At 40.2% G+C, this 25,544-nt stretch overlaps 1 pseudogene; it reads left to right on the forward strand.

Moving 5' to 3' along the window:
- The window catches only part of LOC136523947 (uncharacterized), an 80,053-nt pseudogene that overhangs the window by 48,286 nt on the left and 6,223 nt on the right, over window positions 1-25,544 (forward strand).

The raw sequence follows: 25,544 nt of genomic DNA on the forward strand, positions 1-25,544 counted from the left end.
TCTTACTTCTCTGTTTATCTTTGTTCTGAAATTGCTCACACCCTTTTTTTCTTGACTGGTAGTGCTTTAGGTCCTCCTTTGAGATATGACAATATAGAAATCATCTTTCTTGTTGGAATGCTATTGTCGTTCAATGTTCTGATCAGAGTCTTTTCCATGTCTGTCATATATTTGTGTCCACTGAATTGTTGGTTCCTCTGACCTGGTCATAGTTCATGATTATGCTCTAAATCTAGCTTGATAATCTTCCAAATGTCTATTACTTCTTTGATAACCACTACACATGGGTAGTTTGTTTTTACTATGACATATGTTTGTCTTTTTGGACCTTTTTTCCCAATATCATTGTCCGCTGCTGCCTCTTGCTGATATGTTGTTTTGGGCTGCTCATCTTTTCCAAATTTGTTACACTTGATTGTCACTTTTGTTACTTCATTGTTTCTTTTTCTGCTTGAAGTTCTAAAGACATGTGCTACAGTGGTTTCGAATCCTGCAAGGTATGCATAGAAGTTGAAGAAATGCTGAGCTTGATCCTTGGTTTGAAATTGCATGCCTAACTACGGGGTGTACTTGCTGTCAATATCTGCGTTGTTCCTCTCTAAAGCTGCTATTTGTTCTTTCATTATGAAATCATCGATTTCTTCTTCAGTTAGTTTCTGGCTTCCATTAGCCTCCATGCTATCAACCTCTTCAGCTGGGACAAGGTTATTTTTTGTTGATTCTCCATATGTTTGTGTCATTTCTGATGTTGTAATTGACAAACCTTCTTCCACAATTCTTGCAGGTTCTTATATTTCTTGAATTTCCATATTTCTGAAGATGCTATTTTGCCACTGCTCTTCTTCTTGGTCAGATAAGTATTCCTGCCCCCAGTCCTTGATCTGGTAATCCTATCATAGTTGTATGTTTGTGTTTGTTCTTTTTGTATTTTGAGTTCATGGTTTTTGAGAGTCCTACCTCACGATCTGATTTTTGGTAATTGGAAATACTATCTTTCTCAGGGATGCTGCCCATGTCGTCTAAAGATATCTGCAAGATACAATGTTAAGCAAGGAAGACAAGTTTGGTCATGTTTGATTTGTTTTTCTGTTTATTTTTTAATTGCACCTGTCTTTGTGTTGTCATGCTAGATATGTCATATTTGTTTCCTGTGTAGTAGTTTGATAGCTGTCCCTGCAGTTGTATACTTTCCTGTATTTTTTTCAATAATAAATAAGACAACATTCTGGTGTAAGACAGCAATGATGTTTAATGAAACAACAAGAAGTTTTATATAAGTTGTATTATTTTGTTGTTTTACCTGAAAAATCTGTGGACCTAATAGTAAACTTGTATATGATCCTTGCATTTCCTGAGAGAACTAAAAAATGTACAAAATGTGTTACATTTAAATATCACACTGTTTGAAATCTAGACTTTTGTATTTTTATAAAAAATTTCAAACAATTAGGAAGTGTAAATAGTTTTTTGACCGAGTACATTTCTTCTTGGGAGTTTCTGATTGGCTCCATCAGTAATCCTGTCAAGCTCTCCTGTTGTAAAATTATTCAACTAATTTTAGTCATTTTTGATATGTGTTTTTTTGAATGATCTAAATGCGTAATATATTTTTTTTGCTAGGGGGAAGTTTTTTTTTGTATTAGCACCACCTTGCTGCTGCTTTGTATTTGAGAAAGGTTTCAACTACACCCTCCCATTGTTGTTGATTCATTGATTGAAATTGACCAAGAAATAGGTGTAGCACTTTCTGTATCTGTGTTTTGTGTTGATGTTCCATCATCCATCTGCAAAAAAAACAATAGTTCATCTGGATTTAGTATTTATGCTATTAACTTTTTGTTCTTTTTTTTTAATTTTTCATACCTCCAAGTTGTACATCAGTCCCAATTGACCATGCCAGCAGTTCATCGCAGCATTGGGAGGTGGTGCTTCAAATGGATTTGTTGCAAGGTAGCCAAAATTTGCCTGTGTGTGTTTTTTTCATGCATATATGTAAATAAAAAGTGAATAGCAGTCCAATTTGCACGGAATAGGAAGATAGATCATATTGCATAAAGATTTTTTTCTTTTTTTAAAATGTTTTGTCAATGATCAAGTCACATGAATGGAATCAGTTTTATAGCATAAATTGGACACGATCATTTTTGAGGGAATTCGTTCCAAATTTTTGGTTCAGAGATGTTATGTCAATGATCAAGTCACATTGCTACCCATATGTTGCATGAACATATTATAATATTTTATAGCCTAGGACGGACGAACACAACTTTTTTTAACTTTGCATTTTTCATTCAACATGAACATGGGGTAGAAGAATGATCCCCTATGTTTTATTGAAATATAGGATAATTTAGGTTTTTTTTCAAGAAGTCACTTGCTGATTTTGTTGCATTGATGTTGCTATATCCTTGATCTTGTCTGCATTCCCCACTTGATTCTAGATTAATCATAGGGTTATCAGTTGTTAGTTAGCAAAGATTTTTCCATATTGGTTCTACAAAGTTATCTGTAGATTCATTAGCTATAGTTTGCATGTGCTCACCTGTGTTTGTTGTTCACCTTTCTACAGATGAAGCTTTGTGGACCGATCTGGAGGTTCCATTTTTGTTGCTTCTTTGTCAAATCCCGTGATCTCATATCTGGATATGTGTGTTCTTTTGTGCGTGGGTGGCTTTGTTGGATTTGTATAGGTTAGTACCCTTTTGTTTGATGACAGATTCCTTTCTTCTCCGATCTTCTTGTTTAGCAAGTCTTTTCCTCTTTTGCCTTTTGCCCCTTGCATTTGTTTTGTTATTATCATTATGGCTTCCTTTTTCTGATTGGGCCTTTTTTGCAGTTATGTTTTCTTTTTTTCATGGCTTGTTTTTTTTTGAGTGGTGCATGGCCTATTAGGCCTATTATTTTTCTTGGGCTTTTTTTGAGTGGTGCATGGTCTGTTTTGGGCCAAAAATGAGTTACTGCTTTGGTTGGTGGCTTTGTGGACCCTTTTTCATTTATTATGAGCTCTGTTATTGATTTTTTAGGAGTAAAATTTGTTTGGTGGGTCGGCATTTACTTGTACTGATTTGTCTTTGACTGTTCCCATCTTCTGAGCCATTCCTTCTTGATTCACCCATCATTTACTTCCCATCGAGGTTTTTTCCTTCCCTTTCCCACCTGCATGCTAGATTACCATTTGCCTCCTTTTCTCCTATATATAGTGCATGACAGCCTCTCCCACATTTGCCTTTGTGCACAGAGCCATCTCCTCTACTGCATGTAAGTTCTTTTTTTAGATATAAATATGTTTTCCTTGTTTTTCTTTTTCTATCTCTTGTTTCTTCATATTTATTTAGTTGAGTTCATGTTTTAGTTTATTTTTCATTTGTTGTTAGGTAGTTGATTAGTTTGTTTTCAATGTTGGTCTGATGGACCAACAAGGAGGTTGATGACATTTTTGTTTCTATTTTTGTTGTATTACTAGTAGTTCCTCATCTTTCTGGATTGGATACTGCCTACCGTGAATCTATGAAAAATTATCATATCCACAAGCTAGGGTTGCTAGAACGAAGTGGTGGAAATTAGAAGGGGATGCATCAAAGGTCTTTAAGGAAAAGATCATTGAAGAGGGCCCTTGGAATGATGAAGGCGATGCAAATAGCATGTGGGAGAAGATAGCAACATGCGTTCGGAAGGTTGCTTCAGAGGTGCTTGGAGTGACCAAAGGGAGCGAATGTGACTCGAAAGACACTTGGTGGTGGAATGAAGATGTGCAAAAGGCTATTAAGGAAAAGGAGTGCTATAAGCGCTTGTATCATGACAGGTGTGCAAACAACATAGAGAAGTATAAGGTGGCAAAGAAGACTACAAAACGAGCGGTGAGTGAGGCAAAGGAGCGGGCCTATGAGGACCTTTATCGATGTTTGAGTACGAAGGAAGGAGAGAAGGATATTTATAGGATGGATAGGGCTTGCGATAGGAAGACAAGGGACTTCAACCAAGTCAAGTGCATAAAGGATGAGAGGGAGCAGCTCTTGGTGAAGGAGGATGAGATCAGACATAGATGGCAAGAGTATTTTGATAAATTGTTCAAAGGTGAGAATGAGAACACCACCATTTAGCTGGATGACTCGTTTGATGACACTAACATGTGCTTTGTGCGGAGGATTCAAGAATTGGAGGTCCGAGAGGCCTTGAAAAGAATGAAAGGTGGCAAAATGATGGACCCTGATGGTATCCCAATCAAGGTGTGGAGATGTCTCGGGGATATAGCTATAGTATGGCTAACCAAGATGTTCAACAATATCTTTTGATCAAACAAGATGCCTGAGGAGTGGAGAAGAAACATATTGGTACAAATCTACATGAACAAGGGGGATATCCAAAGCTGTACTAATTATCGGGGAATTAAGTTAATGAGCCACACTATGAAGTTATGGAAGAGAGTCACTGAGCAGCGCCTGCAAGGAACGACGCAGATATCAACAAACCAATTTGGTTTCACGCCCAGAAGGTCAATCACAGAAGCAATCTTCTTAATAAGACAGGTTATGGAGCGGTTTAGAGAGCAGAAGAAGGACCACCACTTGGTTTTCATTGACTTGGAGAAGGCTTATGATAAGATACCAAGAAATGCTATGTGGTGGTCTTTGGACAAACATAAAGTCCCATCAAAGTATATGACCCCCATCAAGGACATGTACAACAATGTTGTGACTAGTGTTCGAACAAAAGATGGTAACATAGATTACTTCCCGATTAAAATTGGACTTCATCAAGGGTCAGCCTTAAGCCCGTATCTCTTTGCCTTGGTAATGGATGAGGTTACCAGGAACATACAAGGGGATATCCCTTGGTGTATGTTGTTCGCTGATGATGTAGTGTTAGTAGACGAAAGACAGGCGGGAGTAAATAGGAAACTAGAGTTATGGCGGCAGACCCTTGAGTCTAAAGGTTTTAGATTGAGCAGAACTAAAATCGAATACATGAGATGGACTTTGGCGGAGTTGTAAAGGAGGAGGGAGATGTGAGCTTGGAAGGTCAAGTAGTGCCTAAGAAGGATACCTTTCAGTATCTGGGATCGATGCTATAGAGGGATAGAGATATTGATGCAAACGTTAACCATAGAATCAAAGCAGGGTGGATCAAGTGGCGACAAGCTTTTGACATTCTTTGTGACAAAAGGGTACCACAAAAGCTAAAAGGCAAGTTCTATAGAACGGTGATTAGACTGGCTATGTTGTATGGAGCAGAATGTTGGCCTACAAAGATTCGACATGTTCAACAATTGAGTGTTGTAGAAATGCGTATGTTGTGATGGATTTTGCGGTCACACAAGAATGGACCGAGTTTGGAATGATGATATACGTGATCGCCTAGAGGTAGCACCAATTGAAGAAAAGCTTGTCCAACATCGGTTGAGGTGGTTTGGCCATGTTCAAAGGGGACCTCCAGAGGCACCAGTGCATTGTGGAGTCCTAAGCCAAGCTAATAATATGAGGAGAGGTAGAGGAAGACCGAAATTGACATGGGGGGAGGCAATAAAAAGAGATTTGAAAGCTTGGGATATACCTAGAGATCTATGTTTGAATAGGAGTACTTGGAAAACAACTATTGAAGTGCCTGAACCGTGACTTGGGGCTCTTTGTGGGTTTCAACTCTAGCCTACCCCAACTTGTTGGGACTGAAAGGCTATGTTGTTGTCGTAGTTTTAGTCGGGTAGTCTTATGATCAGTTTTGAGTCTGCTATATTTTTGGATCAACAGAGTTTCTTGAACACTAATGTTCTAAACATTTTTTTCTAGTTTTTCTGTGTCATCATCAGGGGAGCTACTCCATCATGAAGAGCCAGGTAAGCCAATGATGTAGTTCAATTAGTGGTAAAGTAAAAATTTTCCTCTGTTTAATTTTTTTGTTCAGGTTTTTGTTTAGTTAGTTCGGTTAGTACTTCAGTTTTAGTTTTTTTTTTAGCTATTTCAGTTTTAGAAAGATCCTCTTAGTTCATTTTAGTTTCCTTTCCATTTCAGTTTTGTTTCAGTTTTAGTTACCTCTTAGTTAAGTTCTCATTCCTAGTTAAGTTCTCATTCCTAGTTAAGTTTTTTGTTATTGTTGTCTAAGGTTAATTCCTTCCAGTTCAGTTTCATTTTCTCCCTCATTAGTGATATAGCAGCTTTAGGATTATTATAACTTCTTTTGCTTGAAGTTCATTGAGTTCAATTTCTTTGGCATGCTGATTTTTTTCTCTAAAAATTGAATGTCCTGCTGCTCATGATCTTAAGTTATCTCAAATAGATGATCTTTGCTGATCCAAAAGCCCAAATAGATAAAGGCATCTGAATGTTGCCGCCACGAGATTAGGTGTTATATATCTAGCTTTACTATTTCCTTTTTTCTGAAAACTGAATGGGAAATTGTGCTAGTTTATGTTTTGTGCATCTTTTTCCTTTTTTTAAATGGCTGCTTTGTGTTCAGCAACTTAAAATGCCAAAGTGTATATATGAATTTGTTTTTGGAACAGTACCAAGTGAAACTGGATTTTTTGTTGTCCCAGAAGTTTGTGAACTTGTTTCTGTGTTCCTGCGAGCGCCTTTTCTGTGAACTTAATTTTAACTTTTTTTGTATACTATGTGCTGGTATGAACTCCGACATGCTTGATCCATTTTCTCCAGTAATATTGCTTTTGGAAATGGCTACTTCATGACTATTTTCTTGTTTTGATTGTCAGTGTCCTTTTTTATTTATTTTTGCCATTTTGCAAGTAGCTGCAGTTTTTATTGGTTAGTATTGCAACTAGATGCAGTTCAGTAGAAGTATAAGTAAGCAGTCATCTAGTTACAGTAGATGCATGCATGGGGCGAGTATGTCTCTGTGTCTTTGTTTCTGTCTGTTGCTTTTGATAGCTACCAACTATTATTTTTTATTTAGTTTCTCTTGGAATGAGCTCTGTAGTCTGCATGTGTTGATAGATAGTCTTTCGGTTTCGGTCTTGGATGTGTTCCAGATTGTTCATCACAATTTGACTATAAGTTATGTTTTGTTTAGCCAAATCCTTTTGAATTAGATACTCATATAAATCTATGCAAAGCATACTATTAGTGCTTCTATTTCTTTTTTTCATGAGTTTTTTGAGCTCGTGATTTTTCATTATATTGAGTTGATTTGTTTTGTTTCCACCAGTCCCTACAATCGCAACTGTTGTATCCGATCCAGCGAGTTTAGATGGAAGAATTGCGTTATACACGACATAGGAGAGGCCCATATATGGACAGCCGCATCTGGTTGCGTCAATTCTGCTCCCCACCTCCACCCCCTCCCTGATCCCCACCCGCCCCCCGCGAAGCAAGTCCTGCTCCCATCGCCACCTCCAGCAAGTCCATCACGGGTTTCACAGAGGTGTTGCTGACCAAGGATAATGACTGTGTCATCTGTCTCAAGGCGTTGGCCGACCAAAATCAGGAGGATGACGCAGCTAGCGCAGGGGCTGCCATGCCGACGCTCCGGGCCATGCCCTGCTCCCATGTCTTCCATGAGCACTGCATTTTTTAGTGGCTTGGTCGTAATATGTCCTGTCCTCTCTATCGCCACCAGCTTCCTAGCATGAATGTCGTCGATGATGTGGAGTTGGAGTAGTTTTTATTTTTTTAATGAATAACAGCCATGGTTGCATTGTAATCATTTATGTTGAATGCTGAAATTTAAGTATGGTTTTTGATTCGCATATTGAAGATGTTTGAGTTTCATTTGATGTTTTCAGTTTTATTTTGTTGCGCATTTATTTCTAACCTTGTTGATTTTTTGACCGGTCTCATTGTCTTTTAGTTTAGTTTCATATTTGTTGTCAGGTAGCTTATTTAGTTTGAGTTTAGTTTCTGTGTTTTGATCTATTTTTAGTTGAGCAGCTCAAAGCTCATAAACAAGAACAATATTGTGTATTTATTAGATATTCATTATTTATATTTTTTTCAGGTCTGTATCATCAGCAGGGTAGGCTACTCCATCGTCAAGAGCAAGGTAAGCCAATGATCTAGTTCAATTAGTTCTATATTTTTTATCATATTTTTTTTGTTCAGGTTCATGTTCAGTTTCATTTTTAGTTCCTTTCACTTCAGTTTCTGTATCATTTCATTATTGTGTCCTTTCCAGTTCAGCACTTAGTTCAGTTTGTTCGCTTTCAGTCTTAGTTCGGTTTTGTTGCTTTCAGTAAATAAATGTATGTATTTCAAAGTAATTCCTGTATTGAAGCTCAATAACTGTTGTGATTACTTTGGCAGATTAGCGGATGTGATTCTACCTTTTTGTTGTTGTCTTTGGGGTGGGTTTGGATGGCTCTAGCTGTTGGGAAAGCTGTCAAAGAGTGTTTTTATGCATGTTACTGAAACTTGGAGCACATGGTAATTTTTTTGGGTAGATATTATTATGAGGGAGAATACATCAAGTTATTTGCAGATTTACTTGGGAAATACATAGAACCATGCGCAAATTATTATTTATGTACATGGTTGTTAGTGGCATAGGCAGCCATGTTTAAGATATAATGAAAACACCCATGTTGTATTGTTGTTTTCATTCTATTACCTTGGTCTCGACAAGCTTACTACTTACCAGATAGGCTGATACCTCACTTGGGTAAGTTATGTGTTATCTTTTTTGAGATGCAGGGGCGATCCATGGTAGTTTCTCAATCAGATAGATACATTGTTGTGCCGCTTTAGTTATATGTTTAGCCTGCTTAGCTTTCTGCGTCATAGTTTAGTTTCAGTGACGTCTCATTTACCTTATTTAGTTTTAGTTCAGATCCTTTCTTTTCTTTTACAGTTTGATGTATATACAGTTTTTACTTTTAGTCCTGTTCAGGTTATATGTTTTCATTTAGGAGTAGCCAATGTTTTCTTAAACGGTCTTTATACGGTCGTCCTTCGGTTAGCATTTAGACTGTTTACACGGTGTTTAAACAAAGTTAAACGGTCTAAACGGTTTTATACTTAAAAATATATATATAATTATATATGTGCATGTAAAAAATCAAGTATTCTAACATTTATACATATTTATCCGAGTAAAAATCAATTATTTTGGTATGTATATATATTTATGCATGTGAAAAGAACCAAATATAGATATTTATGCATGTAACATATCAAGTGTACATATTTATAAATATAATAAACTTAAGTATACAAATTTATCCATACAAAACTGAACTAGATTTACCTCGTGTTTGCCTAAACAGCCATTTAAGCAGCTGTTTAGCCCGTTTAATGTTGTTTGTCTCCGTTCCGTTTAGGCCGTTTAGATCATTTTCCTGTTTTTTGACTGTTTAATTTCCATTTATCCCCTAAACAAAATAGCTTACCACTGTTTATCGTTTACTGGCCGTTTAAATGACCGTTTAGGCGAACACCGGGAGTAGCCGACTAGGATGTTTTCTTCTTTGTTCTGCTTGAGTTCTGCTATGATTATTGTCTTTTTTTTGTTGGATGTTTGATGTTGTTACTTGGGATATTTCAGAGTTCATTTATGCGGATAGGCCTATGTCCAAGTATATTTTCGAGATGTTTGATCTTGAAGTTGGTCCGCAGAACCGCTTGATTGTTGTTCCAAGGGTGGGTGGATTTAGTGGAGTTACATCTCAAGATAAAGTAACCAGTGTTGCACGTGCTTGTAAGCAGCTTATCCCTCATACTTTTGTTGAGATGTTGAAATTGTGTTATGATGAGGCTGATAGGACAGTGTATTGCCTCGCCGCTGATGATCAAGTTGCTGAGACCTATTGTGTTTTCTCTGTTCGAGTTGGTGAAGTTAATGTTTCATTTTGTAAAGTCAGTAGTATTGTGATGAGGAAGAATTCAGTTAGAGCATACTTGGATGTTGATATCACTGTTAAGGTATGTTTTCTTATTCTTTTCTTTTTTTTTGTTTTCTTATGTTTCAATGTTAAATATTATTGCATGCTTCTAGTTATCTTTTGCTTTATATCATTTTTATATTTTCATTCTACCTTTTTGTACGGATTGGTGTGGTAGTCTTTTTTTGTTTTTTGTGCATCAACAGGTGACTTTGTTTTGTTATTTTGATTACACCATAACCCAACACTGCATTTTAGTTTGGTTGACCCAATCACCAGAAAATAGTTTGGCTGGATTAATCTTTTTGTGGTGAACCAAAAGGTGACCCGCCTGGAAATGTCAAAGAACAATACTTAGTTTGCTCTTTTGTTGATATTTTCTCTGTTTAGTGTCCTGGTAGATCAATGTCTTTGTACCTATTTATTTATTTATGAATTTGTTTCATTTTCTTTTTTTTGTACAGGGGAATTGTTCTGGTTGTATTCTTGAAATTGAAGTTGTCTCCATGTTTGTTTTTGAGAACCTGGACTTAGTTCCTAGAGAGCAATCCAGTGTCATTGCTGTGAAAGATTTGAACACTGAAGATAAGGTGAAGCTAGTTGCTAGGCTTGTCAGGCAAAGCCGTGGGCCTTCGTTTGTTCCCAAGTACAAGTATGCTTTGGATTCAGGGAATCAAACTCTTTATGTGCTAGTCGCTGACGCTAAAGATGCTGAATCTATGACTGGGCGTTTGTTTCGAGTGGATGGCTAACATGTGTCTTTTTCCCGTGTGCTTAAGATGGAAAAGCGTGCGAAGGATGATGACTTCTACAGGTCTGTTTATTGCTCTCAGATTTGGCCTATGCGACAATATCGTTTTAGTAATTTCCCCGGGAGCTCTCTGTCCCTTTGGAACTTTGGATGATGAAAACTTTTGTTTCCATCTAGTATTTTAAACTTCTGTTTAGTTTTATTAAGTTGAGACTTGTTATAATTTGTAGTTTGTTTGAACTTTGTCTTTTAAATAAGCTAGTTTGCTTTGCACTATTGAAAATTTCTTATGAGATCATCAGGATCTTCCAGCGGAAAGTAAAAGTAGGCAGGAATTGTAGAAAGCAGCAACTTGTTTTTCCTTTTTTTCCCGCAGAGCTGTCCGAGGACTGCAAGTGGTATTAGAAAACTGAAAAAGCAGCCACTTTTGTCGGTTTACAGAATTTGGTTGTTTCTGGGCTCTAAAACAAACAACTGGTTGTTTGTAGCCAACAAAACAACCGTTTTATTGACAGAATTCGGTTGTTTTGTTTTTTTTTCCAAAACAACTGGTTGTTTGGAAGCAACTGAAACAACCAATGTTCAGTAGACAGACTTAAAAAAAACCACCTCTACTCGTGTGCCGGCAAATTTCTGACCACCTCTACTCATGTGTCTCTAGATGGATTTCTTCTAGCAAACATTTTTAAGCAATCTATTTTGTTTCAATATATTCATGGGAAGCCTCACGGACGTAGATTGCAAGTTATTATTTTGCGTTCATGTAGTCTGTGAGGATCCAACTCAAGATCTCAAGCCTTGCACAAACCTACCTTACCACTGCACCGCACAATCAGTCATGATTGATTATACCCTTTACAAAAATAAAAAAAATTAAAGTTCAAAATATAAAAAGTTAAACCAAAATTTTGAGACCATAAATCATTTTAAACGAAAAGTTCTCAACTATAATGTTGTAAATCTCTTCGAGCTCTACAACTTCCTTATACACTTTGTCTTCATTCAACTTGATTTGGAGAAAGTTATGATTCTTTTTGGAGACCCCTTCTTTTTGTGTTACACCAACTTTTAGATATAGATGAAAAGTTATGATTCTTTTCTCTACAACTTTTAAATGAAAAGTTTTCAACTATAACGTTATAAATTGATTTTTTGTAATAGAGATACTTTCAACATATCCTAAAATTTTGTTTTGTATGAGCATGCATAATATCAGATTTACTTAATCGCAGGTGACTGATATTTTATTTACCTATCAGTCGATGCGCCCACGCCATATATAAGAAAAAGCTTAAAGGGCAAAAATGCAATAATAGAAGCAACAACACACCGCCGAAGCCTCCCCTCCGTTTCGTGTCTTCATACCGCACTCGCATGGTCGCGCGCCCTCTTCCGGTCCTCTCTGATGGATCCCAAGGCGGCGGCGAAGTCGAAGTGCTCGCACACGGTGCATGGCCGCCGTGTCCACCAGACCCCCGCCGCTGCAGCAGCGCACAGGCAGAAGCGTGCCGCAGCCGTGGGGACCTCTACGACACCGAGGGCGAGGCGGAGGATCCAGCGGCCGCCGGGAAATGGTCAGACCAGGTAGCGCAGCGCGCCGACTTTGGGTTCCAGCGCGAGCCGAATCTGGACGCGAGCAGCAGAAGGATGAAGAAAGCACATCTACCGTTAGATTTGTATCCTGCGGTCCAGATTGTTGACTGACACTTGAACGAATCTTCAGTCATCTGCAGCGGATACACTCCCGTATAATATACCTGTTATCATCTAAAATGATTTGTTAAGGATGTTGACATATAAATGCCAATTCGTCTCGATGTAATATTGATATTTTCACCATTACTAAAACGATTTCTGGAGATATTGTATTCTATTTTTAGAGATGGTTCATCGAGGCATCTACCCGTGTCATATGCCTTTTTAGAAATCGACTTTTAGAGGTGCTCATCTTATCACTATTGTAGAAACAATTTTTAGAGTTGGTGAGCAGTTTTAGGGGCGTTTTTAAAACTGACACTATATCATCGATTATAAAATTTTTGGCCTTTGTTGTCTTGGGTTTTTAACTTGTCCTGAAAATCCGGTCATCAGGATCGGTTGTTTCAGGTAGCGGCCTCTAAAAATGCATTTCCATAAGCGGTTGTATTATAATAAGAGAAAGTTTCTATGACTTATAACGTTTCTATATGAGATTGTTTATCGGACTAAACATTTGTTAGAAGCTCTCTATCCTTTTTGTTTATTTTTGTTTTATTTCTAGAGCGGGCCGTTAAGAGGTGCGTAGGAGGAATCATTTCCACCAAGTGTACTCAACGAAAGGTTCTCTAATTTTCTAGTGGTCCATATCCTGATTTTCTAGAGAATTTGTTTGACCTGACTTTTGTCAAACCCGCGACAATCAGTTATTTTTCCCTATATAATGTTTTTAAATGGTCCACATCCTGATTGTCCAGTTACGCCATCCAAGAACGGTGCGACGCTACCACTGAGCCACCGTCAGGGCCCGTGCTCTAAGTCATCTCCAAAGAGAAGCCTTCGCACGAGGAAACGCTCCGCCGAGATCAACTACGTGCCGCCTACATCCACGCCAAGGTTTCTTCTCGAAACAATTGTCGCGAAAGAGCTCCAGCAGTCGGCCGTGACTATCCCGACTAGCTCCGGCTACTCCCTAGGCACCGCAGAGGACGTGATCACCGTCAGCGTGGGCACACCCGCCGTGACCCGGGTCATGAGCATCGACACAGGCAGCGACGTCTCGTGGGTCCAGTGCGCTCCGTGCGCCGCGCAATCGTGCTCCTCGCAGAAGGACAACAAGCTGTTTGATCAGGACATGTCCGCCTCAAATTGCAGACGGGGCGGGTTGTTAATGTAACCCGCCCCGCCCGCCCCGCAAAATTTGCTTTCGCGGCTGTTGTGGCCCAGCTGCAATATTTTTGCGGCCCAACGTCTTTAAACCCGCTAAGCCCATTGGACAAGAGACAAAGCTCGCAAGACCCGCAAAGACCCGCAAGAATCACAACAGCGACAACGACGACCCGATGGCGCACAGCCACCTCTTGTCGTCGGACTCAAGCGACAGCGACAACGCGGCCGCCAAGCACATCACCGCCGACCTCACCCGCCTCCGCGAGCGCTACTCCCGCCTGGCCGAGTACCAGTCCACCTACGCCATGAAGCTGGCGTGCGAGAAGACCAAGGACCGCGTCGCTGAGACCGCCGCCGAGGAGATGTGCAAGATGGCGCGCCGTGGAGGCCGCCGCAGGGAGGTGCTCGTGCTGGCGAAGGCAAAGGAGTTCCTCAAGGCCGTCGAGGACGTGTCGGGCAAGGTGGCGCGGCGTGGCGCCCGGTGGCACGCGCGCGCCGGGAAGCTGACGGTGCCTGTCGAGGCGTTCGAGCGAGTGCGCACCAACGCCAAAACGGCTGCGGACGATGCCTGGTGAGGTGAGCTCTCTTCTGACGATGGCAGATTGAGCCATCTTCTTCTACAGAATTCACCCTGTTCTGGTCGTGGGCACGTATGCGGGCTTTTGCGGGTTTTTTCACCAAGGCTGCCAAGTCCACGAAGTATATGACAGCAACGAATGTGGGCTAGTGGCCAGCCGCAAACCCGCTTAATCAGTTCTGCGGCGAGCTTTGTGGGTTGGCGGCTGTCCACAACCCGCCCCGCTTGCAAGCTTATGTCCGCCACGTACTCCGCCTTCTCCTGTGGCTCTGCCCAGTGCGCGCAGCTCGGCGTCAAGGACAACGGCTGCTTGAACTCGCAACACCACGGGGATGTATGTAACACCCTAAAATTTGAAATTTTGGAAATAGAGCTAAAAAGATTTAATTTGAATTTTTTGTGCTCATGAAATATAGGGAAATTTTTTTTTTATTATATTAAAATTCATCATAAGGAGTAGCAACATGGATGTGCATATTTGCTGGTGCATTTGATTTATTTGGTTGAGTGGTTTTGATTAAAATTTAAAATGGTTTAAATTGCTTTTGAGAATGAGTTTGAAAATGGCTCTGAAATAAAAATAATTTAAAAAGTTGTAAAATTTATTTTGAAAGTCTACCAAAATTGCTCATTTCTATTTGCATTGAAAAGTATGTTTGAAACTATATTTGGATTTGGATTTGGTTCATAATTGAATTTGATTTTGAAAACAAAATAGAAAAAAAACTCTCTTCTCCCTCTCTATCCTACGTGGGCCGCCTCTTTTTCCGATCTCTTGCGCGGCCCAGTGCCGAGCAGCAGCCCACCTCACCTTTGCCCCGCACCGCTCGGCCTCTCCCTCTCCCCTCTTTTCCCGTAGGGCCAGCGCGCTCGCCCTTTGTCCCAACTCTGGCCCAAGCCGCACCAGCAAGCAGGCCGCGCCGCACCGCGCCTCCTCTTCCCTTGCGTGCAGTCAATGCCACCATGGGCCCACGCGTCAGCCGCGTCCCCTAACTCGCGTCGTGCTCTCCAACTCTTCCGAGCAAACTGCGCCGCTGAGAGTCCGTCGATGCCCCATCCTCGCTGTTTGCCGTGTTCTCCACTCCACCCACCCCCTTAAATAGTAGTCGAGCTCGCGCCGCCCCGTTCCCAACCCTTATCGCAAGCTGTCACCTCGCCTCACGCCGCGCCGCCACCGTGGAACCCTAGCGCCGCCATCGCCATCTGCTCTGTCGTGTCCCGTGCCCCTTCCGTGACTCATCGCTGATGATAACCTCCTAGGTGAGTTCGCCGTGCTCCGCTCTCTCTCTCTCCCGGTGCCTTCCCCGTGTCGTAACATTGCCCGTAGGCGCTTTCCCTTGCCCGCCGGCGAACTCCTCGCCGCCGTTAATGGCCGCCGTCGTCTAGAGTCCTATTCTGGCCAGCCGCACCTTCATTCTTTCCTTCCATCTAATCTCAATCGCCCGATCCGCGCTCAACGGCTCTTATTAGAAGTTACCCTTTCGGCTTGGCACATTTGCTAGAGTCCTCCAAGTTTTTAAGTATATAACCCGTCATCCCTGTATTCTTGTTAAAGAGCCCCTACGCTTTTCTATTATCGAACCCGTGGTCCATTGTGTATTTCACAGATTATGGCTTCTTCTTTTAAAAGCGTATTTTGTTCGGTTGACTTTAAAAATACGTTTTCAGTTATTTACAGTTTTACCACTAGATTTATTTAGGCTATAACTTTGTCGTTTTAACTGATTTGATCCGTTCAAATTGCATTAGGTTCGTATTTATGTTGTCTACGTGTTCAAACTAATGTTAAGTATGTTTTCAACTTTTAAAATTCATGGTTAGATTTAATCTATTATTTTATTAAAGGAAATCTTGTTTAAATCATATCTTCTATGTTTTAGCTCTAATTTGACCTATTTAAGTTGCGCTAGATTCATTGCAACGACATCTACGCGTTAGTAACAATGTTTATCATGTCACAATTTATGGAATTTCATAGTTTAAACTCCAATTTGAATAATAATTATGCAACTAGATTTTATAAATAAAATATGAATTGTTTTTCTTTAGTTTTATAATTCAAATCTAAATTTGACTTAATTCAATTTATATTATTTATAAAATATCTTATATATATATATATGAATTTATATAGTTAAAATAAATGAAGCCTATAGTTTTCTTTTCCACGTATAAAGCAAATCTATCGGTAGATGTATCCTTTTCACCGTAGCTCCGATTAGCATGCTCTTCGCGTCAGTTTGATCATAGCAACGTGCAAATTTGATTTCAAATTCTTTTTCATTGGTGTACTATTCTAATTTAGATCTATTGTTTGTTTCGTGTATGATTGCATAGATGTTTGTGTGGTGCTTTATGATCATATCCAGTCGGTAAGCTTTACGTGTTGATCAAGGAGTTCCTTTGAAGTTTTGGACTTGAAGAAGGATCAGAGTTATAAGGTAAGTATAGCATGGGATCTTCCTTGTTGTCCTATACACCTTTAATCATTTAATTCATGTTGCATGTGTCTACCTTGACATCCATAGTAACTTTCCTAACTATTTGATATCTTGGATTCCTTGTTACCTATGGGGTATTGCATTAGGTAGTATGATGCTAGTGCTCAACTAAAGCCATGATCTTGTAACTTGACTAATGGTATATGCAATAAACACTAAAATATGCTCTTTAGCAATATGGAACAAGGGGCTAGAGCATTGGGCTATTGTTATGATCCTCTAGATTCTTCTCCTTAAGGACTTATCTGTAAGTGATCATCCGGGACTTACAGTACAACTGTAAGGGCTATATGGATCTGGCTTTAGGTCAGTATGAGGATATTTTCTAGCTTGTTAGAGGTTACCTTTATTGGCGTAAGAATGGTTTGCCGAATTGGGTATAGGATAGCCTCTACTCTTATGTGTATAGCCGTGATGGAATTATGCCATACGACAAGAGGGTTCCTATATTTGTTTGCCGAGTAAATCTAGCGGCCCTAACTTGTTAGATGAACCTTTAAAAGGCTTCATAGTGAACCCTGCCGACCTTCCTTGGTAGTGGGTTAAGAGGCTCGCGACCTCGGGTGAAAGGGTAAATCATGACTCACAGTGAAAGTGTACAACCTCTGTAGAGTGTAAAACTGATATATCAGCCGTGCTCACGGTCACGAGTGGCCTTGGAACATTTATGGAATAGATGATGAACACTGATGATGTTGATGATAAAGATGTTCATTAATGATTAATTGTTTATGCTATTCATTATTCATGTTTACCTGATCATGTGTTTATATGGGCTTGTGAATAAACTTGTTGCCACCCAATTGCTAAAATCAAGACTCATTAAAAGCTAATTGCAGTTAACCAGTGTTAGCCTTTTGAGCCTCATGAACCCCATGTTATATTTGTTGAATACGACATGTACTTACGCTTGCTTTATTTTTCAATTATTTGGATAAAAATCCTAGATAGGTACCAAATTGCTAGAGTTTGAAGAAATTAGGCTTGTGATCAACCAGTCAGTTGTCCCTGTGGAATTGGAGTCTTCACCCGAAGATCGGAGTTGTCTTATCGCTGTTTGCTATCTAAGGTTATATTCTCTATACTAAGTATGTTATATATTGAGCATTGTCTATTGATATTACCCTTATTTATAGCTATATGTGAGATTTGACTTCCTGGACTCACATATGGTGTGTATCTAGTTTTGTTCTTAAAATCAGGTGCTATAAAGTGGTATCAGAGCAATACTGACTATAGGATGCAAGCCTAGTTAGAACTGGACGTTCTAGTATGCTTTCCTTTATGCTTACTTCTTGATTTCCCTCTAACCTTGTTATTTGCTAAAAGTTATGCTCACTTCAGCCTCTATTCTGTTATGAAAATGTTGTCTCTATTCTGAATCCTCTCTCTTCATCTAAATAGATGGGTCGTCATGAGGAGACCACCAGCATCAAATGTCAGGAGGACCAGGCTACGTTGTCCTTGATTGCGTTCGACAAGGAGAAGCTTTTAGCTATGCAACAACAAATACTAGAAGGAATGACTCAACATGAGAGTTCTCAACAGTGCTTGCCACAGGGTCAAACCAACATACCAAAGGGACTAGTGAAGAGACAAGTGGCAGAAGCTTGGAAGAAAATGAGGTCCAATGAAGATGTTGGTAGTAAGACGCTTGGTAGTCAGGACCAATGTCAATGCTACAAACATTATGGATTTTCCTGTCTTCAAAGCAAGTCTAATAAGAGGGAAGTCAAGGTGAACCCAAGTTGTGAAGCTAATGTGGATAAGAAGAGGAAGGTGGTCCACCAGAGCCAGAATTGGGAAGCAATCAACATTCGAGTTCTACTACATTATTACATCGAAGTCCAATCCCTGTTTAAATAAACTCAGACACTAAAGAGTTAGAAGTTTCTCAAGCTAAGATTACTTCACTCTTTCCATAGGAGGTATGCATAGATGGGTGGACAATCACCTATAAGGAGTTTCAACCCCGAAAGATCAAGCGAGCTAGAAAGCAGTCCAGTCAAACAAAGATGAACCTTCAGAGTCAGCAAGCTGACAACACAGTAAGCAACAATTCTGTGGAGTATGACATCACAAAAGATCTAGCTAAGAAAAAGTGTTATCATTGCCAGCAGCAAGGACATATGTTAAACTTTGCCCACAGAAGAATCAACAATTGTACCAGGGAAGTGGCCAGAGTCGAATCACTACAAAGTTGCTACCAGAAAGTGTCAGTGATACCCAACCCAAAAGAAGCATTCGGTGAGAGTGATGAATGAAGAAGTCATGCTAGACTACCCAAGATCCTTAGTTAAGGAATAGGAGTTTGTGCCCTTTATGTAATAAAAATGATAGTATCGCAAGTTGAGTCAATAATTGAGTTGTGCACCTTTACTGCTTTGTTGAATTGTCATTATGCTTATGATTGTTTTGCATCTTTGTAATGACTGCAATGATCTTGTTGGGTGTTCCCACAATTTCATTTAGCTTATAGGACTAAGGTATAAGGATTAATGAAATAAATAATTAGGTTATGGATTTCTTTTGTTTTCCCTATCCTGCCTTTCAGAGCAGCCTGCACTCTTTGGCTTTTATCTCTGATTTTGGATGATCAGAAATCATGAGAAAATTTTGGACAATAGTAGACTTTGATATTTTTCTATGATCGCAAGAACCGCCCTCATATCTGTTTTGGTTATAGAGTTACAAAAATCACAACACAATGCAACCACGCTATCTAAAATCTAGAGCAATTTCTATTGTGCACTATTTTTGACTACCTAAACTATAGAATTTGTAAAAGTATTCTATAAGGAAGTTGTGGAGGATTTGATAAGATTTCCAATGATATAAGGTACAACTTCATTGGATTAACAGAATGAGAGTTACAACTGTTTTACTGCACTGATGTTTTTCTGCTCATGAGGAATTTCAGATTTCTTATTCTTGCCCCTACACGAGAGTGTAATTGGGATGTCAGAACATCTTGATACTAGAAGAAGGTGCAAGCTACCCTTTTTGTGTCCCCTAGTTGATCTTTTCTTAAGGGCGTAGCCAAGTTGAAAAAGTTACAATATGAAGTTTCATATGTTCTAGCTATTCATTTGGAAGCATTGATTATCTCTATGATGGTGCTACCATGAGAGGGTGCTTGTTGTGTCCGGCCAACTCCAGGGCGCAACACAAGACTGGTGGGAGTCTTACCAGTATGGATGTCCCAACAATGGTGGACAGATCACCTAGAAGGAGTTTAGCGAGAGCTTCAGGTCATACCACATTCTCATAGGTGTGGTAGAACTTAGGCAAGAAGAGTTCCTCAACTTGAAGCAAGGATCTATATCAGTGCATGAGTATCGTAACCGGTTCACTCAATTCTCACGCTATGCACCAAAGGAGGTGGATAGTGATGCTAAGAAGCAAAAATGCTTTTTGAAAGGACTAAATGATGGTTTACAACTACAGCTGATGACCGTGGTGTATGCCGACTATCAAACATTGGTGGATAGAGCAATTGTAATTAAGAACAAGCGTCGAGAGATGGAAGAGAAGAAGATAAAGCGTGACCTTCAACACCAGTTAAGAAATACTCGTCTCTATTTCGCTATACAACCAAAATATCAGTCACACCCTATGAATCTGCTTGGAAGTAATGATCAAGATCAGTATCATAAACCTAATGATGAAGTACAACTTTTTAGCTCTCAAGAGCCATGTCTGTCATCTCCCACTATCACCTTGATGAAGGCAAATACTTCTATTAGTGAAGAAGATTATGATTGTGGTAAGATTGAACATTATGAGAACGATTATCTTGAGAAGTTGCTGAGAGTACTCAAAGCCAGAATCAACAGCAACAGGAGCTAGAACAGAATGTCCATAAGAAGCAGTTGCAAGAAAATAAATTAAAGCAAAACTACATCCCTAGAAGTCTAAACAACGTGGATATGATTACCACTCATGGAGCTAAGGAAGTTGTCATGGGGTTCATTCTAGTAAACTCATCCCCCGCCATGGTTTTGTTTGACCCCAGTGAGTCACATTCATTCATCTCTAGGGAATATGTGGAAGAACATAAGATAACTATGATTCCGATGAGGAAATCTCTAATAGTTAACTCTCTAGGAGGAGAAAAGAAGGTAGACCGCATATGCCCAAAAGTTAGTCTTAACATAAAAGGGAAGAACTTTGAGGCAAACCTTATAGTTTTGGAGCTAATGGACAATGATGTTATCCTTGGAATGGGATGGTTATCTACTTGTAAAGGAGTAATTAAGTATGCTCAACGTTCAATGCTACTAACAACATTGTCAGGAGAAAGAATTGAGTATGAGGGTATTTGACCAACATCTGAGGATTATGAGAATGACCTACTAGAAAGAGTGTCCTGTGAGGATAGTAAAGTGGATTGTGAGTTTTTAGATGTCAATGTAGAGGAACAAACACCTTTGGAGGAGATCAATAAGATAGATGATCACACCTATGCAAACTATCCAATTAAGAAGGGTCCGAATGCTCAAGGTGCCATATGAAGTTCAGTTATGCTCTCTAGCTCTCACTTGGAAGAATCGGTTAATCTGATGAGAGAAGTGGTACTCAAGGATGTGAGGGAGAAACTCAGAGTTTTAAATGATTAGATTTGTTTAGAGGTTTAAGCAAGAAAACGTGAGATAGAACCTCTGATGTATGATCTAGAGTTATCCATTGTGGGGCATGGAGGTACTATCTACTTGGGCATAACAAGTGACATCTTTGAGTATCACAAGAATCTATAGGACATCTTCACTAAGTTGGTTTTGAGCTTGTGATATGCTCCTTGGAATGAGATTGATTATGACTTAGAAAAGTGCTATCACCTGGAGAAGTAAAAGTCATAGCCGATGCCCTTAGCAATGGAGAGTTGTGCTAAGAAGGTTTGGGTGATAGCAAGGACCAAGAATTGTATTCCTAGTTTGGGCAACTTGACCGGAATCATTAATGTTTTGAAGATTGGTAGTAGAATTTCCTTCTGACCAAGAGATTCTTCAGGCTTTATTGGAAGATGGATATTTTAAGAAAGAGAATTGGTATTAAAGGAAAGGTGACCAAGTGATTGGAGTTGCCTGAGAATTATTTGGAGTACCTTTTAGAATCTTGGAATTAGTTTACCAAGTTACTTGGAGTAAGATTAGCAGCAATGCAAAGTAAAGTGAGATCCTTATCAAGAAGATGGAAATACTTAAGAAAATGAAGAAGAATCCAAAGACAGAGTATCCCTATCTCCTAGTAGACGTCTTCCAAATCTCGAGGACGAGATTCATCTTAAGGGGGTAGAATTGTAATACCCTAAAATTTAAATTTTTGAAAATAGAGCTAAAAAGATTTAATTTGGAATTTTTGTGCTCATGAAATATAGGGAAAAATATTTTTTTTCTTATATTAAAATTCATCATAAGGAGTAGCAACATGGATGTGCATACAAGCTGGTGCATTTGATTTATTTGGTTGAGTGGTTTTGATTAAAATTTAAAATGGTTTAAATTGCTTTGGGGAATGAGTTTGAAAATGGCTCTAAAATAAAAGAATTTTAAAAGTTGTAAAATTTATTTTGAAAGTCTACCAAAATTGCTCATTTCTATTTGCATTGAAAAGTATGTTTGAAACTATATTTGGATTTGTATTTGGTTCATAATTGAATTTGATTTTGAAAACAAAATAGAAAAAAAACTCTCTCCTCTCCATTTCTATCCCACGCGGGCCACCCCTTTTTCCGATCTCTTGCGTGGCCTAGTGCCGTGCAGCAGCCCACCTCACCTTTGGCCTGCACCACTCGACCTCTCGCTCTCCCCTCTATTCCTATAGGGCCAGCACGCTTGCCCTTTGGCCCAACTCTGGCCCAAGCCACACCAGCAAGGAGGCCACACCACACCGCGCCTCCTCTTCCCTTGCGCACTGTCGCTGCCACCATAGGCCCATGCACCAGCCGTGTCTCCTACCTCGCATCGTGCCTGGCTCCAACTCTTCTGAGCTAACCACACTGCTGAGGGTCTATCGCTGCCCCGTCCTCGCCATTTGCTGTGTTCTCCACGCCACCCACCCCCATAAATAGTAGCCGAGCTTGCACCGCCCCGTTCCCAACCCTTATCGCAAGCTATCGCCTCGCCTCAAGCCACGTCGCCGCTGTAGCACCCTAGCGCCATCATTTCCATCTACTCCGCCATGTCCCGTGCCCCTTCTGTGCCTCATCGTCGACGATAACCTCCTAGGTTTATTCGCCATGCTCCGCTCTCTCTCCCGATGCCTTCCCCGTGTCATAACATGGCTCGTAGGCTCTTTCCCATGCATGCCGATGAGCTCCTCACCGCTGTTAATGGCCACCACCGTCTAGAGTCTTGTTCCAGCCGGCCGCACCTTCATTCTCTCCCTCCCATCTAATCTCAACCACCCGATCAACACTCAAGGGCTCAAATTAGAAGTTACCCTTTTGGCTTGGCATATTTGCTAAAGAGTCCTCTAAGTTTTTAAGTATATAACCTACCATCCCTATATTTTTGCTAAGAGCCCCTGTGCTTTTCTATTATCGAACCCGCGGTCCATTTCGTATTTCATAGATTATGCCTTCTTCTTTTAAAAAGCGTATTTTTTGACCGAAAAGACTGTGAGGGGAGATCCCCACAGTGAGCAACTTTTTAATTAATTTAAAATAGGAGAGAGGGTCTTACATACAAATCTAGCTAAAAGCATCAAGCCAAACATAGAAGGTTGACCTAAGGTCATCCTTAATACGAACAGACTGAAGTTTACATTGGTTCTTAAAATTCGATAACCAAATACTAGGGGTTGGGTCTCTTCTCTGGAAGATCTTGTCATTGCGCACTTTCCACAACTCCCAAGCTGCTATTAGAGTTGCTTCTATGAAGAAAGCTATGTTGTGGGTGCCTCGAGCTTGGGTGTACCTGTCCAACAGAGGTAGTGATGTGTCCCAGTTGATATGTATAGTCGCCCAACATTCTTTTGCAAATGTGCATTCAAAGAACAAATGGTCGATGGTCTCCTCTTCTCCACTATCACACATGACGTATATATCAGTGCCCTGGATGTCGAGATGTCTTCTACGCAACATAGTCTTGGTGTTGAGGCGATCTACCAGAACCAACCAAGCAAAGAATTTTACACGCGGGGTGCATCTAGACTTCCAAATGATCTTGAAGATCGGATATGTATCCATATTCTTGAATACCTGAGAATAGAAACGCCATGAGGTATATGTGTTGCCCCAAATAGGAATCCATCGATCCACTACATCTTCATCATATGGTATATCTTGTAACTGAGCTTGTAGAGTTTCAAGCTCTTCGAAAGCCTGTTGTGAGAGAGGTAGTAGGAACAAGCTGTCAAGATCAACGGCCTCAATGATTTCCAGCACTGAAGCACCTCTATTTCTGGCAAAAGAGGCCAATCTTGGATATGTTTGAGCTAGCACCGAATGTGTCCATAGATCATCCCAGAAGCAGATGGAGGAGCCATTGCCTAATTCACACCTGACAACACCTCTGAAAATGATGTTGAGTCTGAGCACATCCTTCAACTAGAAGGAGCCCGATTCTCTAGAAACATGTGGTACTTTGGTGGAGTAGTATTTATTCCAAATCAAATGCACCCAGGGGATGTCGGCCTTGTTATAGAACTTACTTAGGTGTTTCATGAGTAGGGCGTCATTTTGCAGTCTTAGGTTCAAAACACCTAGTCCACCTTTCTCCTTTGGTTTCATAACTATTTCCCAAGCAACCAGATTACCACCCTTTTTGCATTCAGCATCATTGCCTCTCCACAGGCACTGCTTCCTTGCTCGGTCAATGTTGTCGATCACCCCTTTTGGCAGCTTGATAGTGCACATTGCATAGGTGGTAATGGGTGTGATCGTAGAGTTTACCATTTCTAGTCTACCTGAGTACAATAGCCAAGTGGAGCATGCTGAGAGCCTTCTTTCCACTCAATCCATCATTGGGGTCAGGTCTTCAAATTTTGGCTTGGTTGTGCCCATGGGTAGCCCCAAATAGGTGAACAACATTGAGCCCACATCACATCCAAATGTAGCAGCAAGATGAGACAACTTCTCTTGAGTAATATGGATAGGGTACATATGTGACTTTCTATAATTCACATGGAGACCTGTTGAGATTGTGAAGCTGTGTAAAGGGGCCTTGAGGAAGAAGAGTTGTCTAGCATCAGCGTGTCATCCGCATATTGCACTGTAGGGAAATCTACCATAGGTTGGGGAATTGGTGTGGTGAGTATATCCATGGATGCAGCCCGGTTAACCAAAATTTGCACAAGCTCAGCCACAAGAATGAAGAGGAGAGGTGATAATGGGTCCCCCTGCCGGACACACCTCTCTTGCATTTGAAAATTTTCCTAGGAACACCATTCAACAACACTGCTGAGGAGCTAGAAGAGAGGATTGTTTGTACCCAAGTCAACCATCTTTCTAGAAATCCCAAATGCCTCATAACTTGGATGATGGTAGAGTGTTCTACTATGTCAAACACTTTCTCAAAATCTAACTTGTGTATGATTATCTCCCGTTTTGACTGGTGGCACTGATGGATATACTCATAACTCCATGCTAAACAATCATGTATCATACGTGGCCGATTGAAACCATATTGGTTGGGATGGACAATTCATAGTATGACTACTTGCAGTCTCTTAGCTAAGATTTTAGTGATCACCTTCAATGAAATGTTCATAAGAGATATAGGCCAAAAATCATTTACTATCTCTGGGATATTCTTTTTTGGCACTAGGGTGATATAAGAGGTGTTGATGCACTCAAGGTTGACTAGACCTGAGTAGAAATCAGAGCATAGTGAGTAGAAGTCACCTTTGATAAACTGCCAGCACTTCTTTAGGAATAGACCATTGAAACTGTCAGGTCCAGGCGCTTTGTCATTTGGCATATGCTTGACCACTGAGTCAACTTCATCATGCGAGATTGGGCTCACCAAGGCATTTAGGCCATCCACATGTGTGATCATGCTGGTGAGGTCAAAAAGCATGGTAGGA

Source organism: Miscanthus floridulus, chromosome 18 (assembly GCF_019320115.1).
Source record: "Miscanthus floridulus cultivar M001 chromosome 18, ASM1932011v1, whole genome shotgun sequence".
In the NCBI taxonomy this organism is placed as follows: domain Eukaryota; kingdom Viridiplantae; phylum Streptophyta; class Magnoliopsida; order Poales; family Poaceae; genus Miscanthus; species Miscanthus floridulus.